Raw genomic sequence first — 7820 nt, 5'->3', positions numbered from 1 at the left:
ACTCCAAGACAAAAGCAGATATTTCAGCTAAACTACTTGTGTTTCATCACAGTATCAAGCCCTAAATGGAATACTCCAGGCCCCAGGGAAGCTTCCCCCAGTGAGACTCGGTCCCTGGAGCTAACCTGAAGGCCCCAGGGAAGCCAGCGCTCTTCCCCAACTTCCAGGCAACCTAATGGGGGGAGCTTCCGGACTGGGCCTGGCTCCCTGCTTCCCCCTTGGGGCCTCAGTCTCTGGAGCTAACCTCCAGGCCTCAGGGAAGCCAGTGGTCTTCCCCAACTTCCAGTCACTATAATGGGGGGAGCTTCTGGACCGGGCCCGGGTCCCTGCTTCCCGCAAAGTCCCACCAAAGGATGTCTGCTCACACTCTGATGGACTGCTGTCTTCTTCAGGGCTTCTTCTGATCAGTCTTCTACCTGCTGGCACTCAGCTGCTTGGCCCCAGCATTGCTGCTTGCAGCTATATTTAATATTATTATTGTTATTAATATTATTATTATTGGTGGTGGTGTTGTTTTATGTTCATAGGTAGATTGTATAGATAGTCTGGCAAACAAAAATGAATTACACGAATTTTATTATAAATAAAGAAAATACAGTATAATATAGATTATAAGGCATATAAATTGACAATTTTATATATATATATATATATATATATATATATATATATATATATATATATATATATATATATATCAATGTACAACATATAACAGAATAGAATACATTAGAACAGAATATACTGTAATATCATAGTATATAATACAAATGCTTTTTGGGAGCATAAATGAAACTCTAAATGTTGAGCATTCCCAAGAACAACCCAGTTTCCGTGGTCTCCATTGTGAATCTATCTGCAACAGCTCGTGCATGGTGATTCACAACATATTTTTGGTCTTTGTCCAGTCTATTCTGTAGCACCCAACACAGTGCAGACAACTCTGTGCTAGGCGGGAGGACCCACGCTGGCCTTCCATCCAAGATGGCGGCGTCCTCTTCAGAAATTATATCTACTGATGCGGTCCTTCATATGACAGCCTCTTCCTCAGTTTACAAAACACTAGCTCTGGCCTTGTGCAGCTGCAAAACACAGTGAAAACAGAAATTAGATCACTGAAAATAGCAAATGGAGAAAAAGTCTAAGAACTACTGGGGAAATGATGTTTTGACTTACTGTTCTCCTCCTCTGCCTCGTTCGAGTGGCGATCCTGCCCCCTCTCTGTTCTCTGGATTCACCCGTTAACTCTTTCGAATAGTCTCAATAGGTCTTGCAGGATGCTAGAGAGAAAAAAGAGGAGAAGAAAGGAAGATTGATTAAAAGTTTGTTTAGAATTCCAAGCACTGCTATGAAACAATCGCGACGATATAGTCTACCAACAAAACACGTTGTCTTACCTTGCCCGTGGATCATATCTGTGCGTGTTGTTTTCAGCATTATGCATTCTCCGCACAGCTTCCTGTAGAAGCAAAATTAATACAAGAGTTCAATTCAACCACATTAAGGGATAAAGCAGATAAAGAAATGTGAACGTATCAGAATGCGCGGCAGTCAAAGACGAAAGCCAGAAGGCTACAGAAATAATCTTACCGAAACAGAGTTATTTCCCGCTCGTCTTCTTTTTTTGGGCAGACTCCTCCTGCGCCTCTTTGATGGGACTCCATCCTGTCCAACCGCCGAATAACATTCTCCATGAACGTGTACTGCTGTTCAGACATCTTCTTAAAAATGCATTTAACGGGGACACCAGTTGTTTGTTTTCGTTCGGACTCGGCGTTGGAAAAATTGGATATTCCCGGCGCACGAGTAGCCTCTCCACTCCGCTGTCCGCTCGAAAACTCAAGTGTTCTTTTGCAAGCCATCTTCAAAAAGGCACACTATCGACAGAATACAACTTCTGTAATCCTTCAGTGACTTGCTTCTCCTACGTACAGGTAACCCCCTCCCCAAAGCAAATTTCGCGCTGCAGTTGCACACAATGCTATTGGTTACTGCCACTCTACGCCATGCACGCACAGAAAACTGATTGGACAGGACTCAACCTTAGATTCTTGGGTGGTTTGAAAACGGGGCGCGTCCTCGTACTGAGGAGAAACATTCCAAGCAAACAAGCGAGGAACAACAACAAAAACTCATATGCCCTGTAAACTTTTTAAAAAAAACCTCTCCTGTGTCCTTTGTCCCGCATCCCTCATACTGAGATAATGTCCCGCATTTTCGCTGGTCGTTTGGTTTTTAACTGTCAGAAATAAAAAATATATGGATCCATTATTTTACCCGCCCGCACATGAGCCGCCTATGCCGTTGCGGCATAGTTTCTAATCTATTTAATAGCGCTATGTCAAAAACAGTAAAAATGCAACATAGCCGAGTTTTTTTAAAAGCCTTGCTTTCACCAAATGGCCGAGAGGAGAGCACTGAGGGCGGTCATCAAGAGGCTGTGGCGGCCGTCAATCAAACTGTGCAGCTGTGGGGCCGACGAATTTCTTTTCTACGTCACAAAAACCAAACTTAGTAAAACTTTACAGATGGCTAAACTATGACAGCGGGTAGACTGTGACCGTCCCTAGGTGAAACCTCATATGAAACCTCTGTTTCTACCATTTAGTGAAGAAGAGCTTCCAATCTGTTGATGCAATTCGTCATCCAGGATGTTGACCTTAAAAGAACAGGGTAGGCTTTGTAAATATGATCCGATTAGCTGAGAACTTGTTCGCCGTTCATTTCGCTACAACTGAGGGTAAACGCTTCTGCCGTTACTTTTTCGCGCTTGTGCTCCCCACATCCTCCACCTCTCGTACAGGTAAACCCTGCGTTGGCTCTAATGAACCAAAGAGAACCAAATGCATCCAACTTATCCTAAACTATTACAACAGCGTTAAAACAGAACAAAAACACATATGTTTTACATTTCAGTTTCTTGGGATTTATAAAAATGTCTCATCAATGAAACTAAACTGTGGTCAGTGGTTTATTGTTGTGGGGTACTTGATGGGGGGGTCTTATTGTTACCCTGTCAATACTCCCTAACCTTTCAATACTCTCTACCCTGTCAAAACTTACCCTACAGTGTGGAAGAGTAAGTCTTTAAGTCTTGTTTAGAGGTCTATTTGGTCTATTTGGATTTATTGGAGGGAACTGGGAGAATACAGTAGAATCAGTGTGTATTAAGTTTTAATGGGTGCTATCCCATGTGCATTATCCCACTTGAGACTGGTGCATTGACTCCAGAGGAACCACTGCATTTCTGCCCATTACTGTAACTTAAGTCCTGGACTGAGATAGACTCCAGACAAAACTAGTGGAGGCAAGTTTCTCCAGGATCCATCATCTCAGGCTGTGGTAGGTAGATACCAGCTGGGCATGCATCTTTCGATCCATGTTCTTCAGGGGAAACTGGATAAACTTTGTGATGCCCTGCCCAGGTCAATGAAAGATTACCTGAAGAATGTGGTTGATGGGAGTGGTATAGTTGGAGAGCTAATCTTTCCTCAAAAATAAATCTGGTTGTTGGGTTTGGAGATTGGCGGGAAAAGGAAGGGAGGCACTTGTCTTTTAGAGTGCCTGTGCTTGATCAGTTTGTCTCAATAAATAAAAAGATACTGTACATGGTGTGTGTTACACCTTTTAACCTCCAAGCTTGACAAAGATCTAAATGGACTAGGTGCATGCCCATGCATAATGATTCGCAGACAGTGTTACATACAAAAGATATACCAAAGTGTCTACTAGTGGTGTATATCTCTTATAAGACGATCCGATACATGGGCATCTAGATACATGGGCTACGATATGATTCAGGGACGATACATTTTAATACAGAACGATTCAATGCGATTTGATTCGGTGCAGTTCGATGCAGTCTGATACAATTCTTAACATTTGCTTAATGCAGACATTCATACTCCATTATAATTTAAAATTATGGCACGGGAAAAATATAAGACAAATGTTTCCTTTCAGAATTACATGTCATTGTGTTTATTACTTTTCCAGTATGCACAGTTTGACAAAAAAAGACTTAATGTGAACATAATGAACAAACAATTTGCACAGATCCCTCGTCGCCCGCATAGGTTTCACCATGACGTCTCACCAGGTGAGTGGTAAGATTTGTCGTGTTACCGCTGTACTTAGTCGCTGCTCCACAGACCTTACAAATGACCAGACTTTCGTCCAGTTTTCCTTCCTTCTTGTAAAATCCAAATATCTTCCAAACTTTAGATTTTATGGTGCACTGTAAACCATCTCGGTGTTGTCGGACATGGTTCTTGTTTTCACCTCGCAAGCAACGTTAACGTTACTCTCGTAATGTCAGTCAACCGATTCGTAACTTTAGAATCGGGCCATCGATCGATCGATCCAGGGGTTCGCGTATCAATCTTTAACGTTGAAACCGGCTTCCGATTCGTAGCGGTGAATCGTCACACCCCTTGTGTCTTCGTCCCCTTTCTTTGTGTGTGTGTGTTTATGTGTGATTATTACATCCTGTATCAAAGGCCTGAAGTGTATGTTTTTTTAAAGTAAAGAAATTACCAAAAAAGAAAAAGAAAAACCTATATTTAACATTTAAAACTTGATACATGTCTTTCCCAATACCAGATATAATAAAACCAACATGCCTTTTCCTGCAGCTTAAAAGTTTTATAATGTACAAAACACCACTTGTCGGCTATAATGCAGAAATATACATATGGAAAACATTAACTCAAATAATATTCACGATGCTGAATAAAAGCAATAGACATGGGGAGAAATATAAAATTATTTAGATGTGTCTGTCCCAATGTGTAAATGCGTGGAATGGCTTGAGCAGAAAGTCTCTGTGATAAATATGAGGGTTGTTCGTCAAGCCTGACGGAGCTAATGCACTTCCCATTTGTTACACTGTAAAATGGAAGCGCACTGTCCTGTATAAACTGTCCAAAGTATAGCTGACAGAAAGCTACATGCCTTTCAGACAGCACACTGTAGAAGATCCCTTTCAGAATTGATTTGTTGCGTGAAAGGGTGAGACTAGCACATAAAAATACAAGCATGCATCAGTGCATTAGAATAACGGTACGCATGCAGTCTCGTGTAAGAAAGAACATACAGAGTTAACGTTTAAACTAAGACATTTAAAGAGGACAGTGCATACAGCATAAATGTCTCTTCCATATACTATGTGAGGAAAATGAAACATGATATACGAGCTGCTTGCCAACTCACGTAGCTGTATACGGAAACATATAGTGTATGGAGACAACGACATTACTAGCGTTAGAAATACATGTGTATTAGCGGGTCTAATAACTATCGGGTTACACACTGCCAATGCTATTAGAAGAGGAATAAAACAGGTTTCATAAGCATGAATGAAAAACAGGCGCCTGTCCGTTGTTCCAGTGGGCAGATCACATGACTAATCATCTGACATATTATGGTCGCAAGAAAAGCGTTATTGCTGATGCAAATTACTGAATTATCAGAACAGCCACAGAAGAAAGGCAAAGACGATACTGTTTATAGCACAAAACACAATAGAAAATATTGAATGGAAGCTCGGTCTTCTGTTTAATTTTTTACAAAATGACTCGGTTATTGATTTCTCAATAATATTTTTGCATATGTCAACCGTTTGCTCACTGTTTCGCGATTTTAAACCACTGTTAAACCAGATCAAAATAGTGTTGGTGGTTAGTTAGTGGTAATACTTTTTTCTTTCCAGTTTTCAATGTTTTCCCCCTTTTTTTGTGTTTTTTTTTTTATTTTCTAGTTTTTGATAAATTTTAACTGTCAAACAAATATCCTTTTCTGAGATTACTATCATTGTCACAGCTACAGAACAGTGCTGCTGTCCCCATTTGACCTCTGTGGTCGACATGTTTCACTGTCAAAAGATACTGAATCTTTTGATTCTTTGCTTCTATTCTCAGTCAGAGTTAGAGATTCTCATTTTAGCTGGTCCAGCTTTGAAATTCTGATTTTTTAAAAAAAAAATTTTGTAGGATGAACACATTCAGTTCATCAGAAAGCACATCCTGTGTGTCAAAATGATGAGCCTTTACAAGGACAGCTGTGTAAAAGTTATTGCTGATAGGAACCAGTAATGAATCTAGGTGCGACAAACTAAAATGAACTACTGGGTGACACATATAAAGCATTCTCAGTATGTTTTATGTTTTGTCGTATAGTCTCACACTCTTTTATTCTCGGTGTGGGTTCTGTACTGTATTTTGACACTTGCTGATGCTGTTCTTCTCTGTCTCTAGCAGCTCTGCTGTGCTGTACTTTGTCATGTCTCATCATTTTCAACTGAACACAGTGAGAGGCACCACAGTGCATGCCTCTCAGGTTATCAAGGCTGGGGTGATAACCTGGTAACACTTGAGAATGAGCAGGTCATTGTTAGAACTAGTTCAAACTGATATGAAATCCCCTGTACTGAGAGTACTTGGGATTAGGCAAAGACAGAGAGAGAGAAAGAGAGAGAGAGAGAGAGAGAGAGAGAGAGAGAGAGAGAGGTAACATCAGAAAAGAGAAACGTAATATTGTTTTATACTGTTGATACAATTTTATAAATTTTGTAAATAAAGAAGCTTGATTTAGCCTCTAAGTAATGTCTTACCCTGACCATCCACCAGCACAATTTAACACTTCACAGAAAGTGCTCTCAAGGTTTCAGATTATGATAAAAAAAAATGCATTTATTAAATTTGATAAATATGAAGAAAGTGGTTATTTTTGTAGATATAGCTATTATTCCAGTACACAATCAGATATAACAATTAGTTGTTTATCCCTGAAGTGTAAAACAGTCTGCCACTCAAAGCTTTCTGCTTCAGTCCTGATGGTCATCTGACAGAGGCAAATGACAGTCAGGCATTATGAGTTATCACAAGCACTGTAATCGGAAACATTTCCTGCAGATTTACCTAGAGGAACGTGTATTTAGAATGTAAACTGTCATCACCACGACAGCAATGAGGAGAGCAACGACAAATATTATCAAGATTGTGGCTGTTGCCATTGACAGAAAATTATTTTCTGAGGGGCACACACATACACAGACATAAACACACACACACACACACCAGACAGAGTGAGAGAGAGAGAGAGAGAGAGAGAGAGAGAAAGTTAAGCTATGCTCACATCTAACGGTTCAACATTGCCATATCCAAAATCAGAAATAGCTAAAACATTACATGGGTGTACGTTGTTTTCTATAAAACGTATATATTAGTATGAACTGTGTAGGAAGCTAGCTTAAATCCCATCAATGAAAATATGGATACATAATCACCAAAAACACTAATCCTTATCTCAGACTCATTTGGTTGAAATTGGATTGTTCTGCTCACAGTGAAGAGTAAAACTATGTTTAGAGAGGAGGAAACGTACCTCTTATGATAAGATTGAAAGCAAGATCTCCTTTGTCTATGCTGTCTTTGCTGTAGCAGCGGTATAACCCGCTATCGCGAACTGAAGCGATGGAAAGAGAGAAATCACCGTTTATGTAGCGATCTTTGGACAGAGAGAGTCTCTCCCCAGAATCGGCGTAAAAGATCGATGTCTTAGTTTTGGGCAGTGGAACCACTTTTCCATCTTTCTCCCATACAATCTCATTTGTCTGTTGATGGATATTCACAGGCCACACGAGCTGGACATCTTCCGAAACATCTACCTTTATTTCCATGGGGCCTGGTGAGGAAATGCCACATTGTGCTGAGTCATAAATTAATATTATCTTTACAATTATTACTTTGCCAAAAACTAGCTGGTTGGAATCAAAACACAACATGAACACATATTTTTGTTTGTTTGTTTGTTTGTTTACT

This window comes from Chanos chanos, chromosome 11, assembly GCF_902362185.1.
Source record: "Chanos chanos chromosome 11, fChaCha1.1, whole genome shotgun sequence".
Classification (NCBI taxonomy): domain Eukaryota; kingdom Metazoa; phylum Chordata; class Actinopteri; order Gonorynchiformes; family Chanidae; genus Chanos; species Chanos chanos.
Note: the sequence above shows the minus strand (reverse complement) of the source record.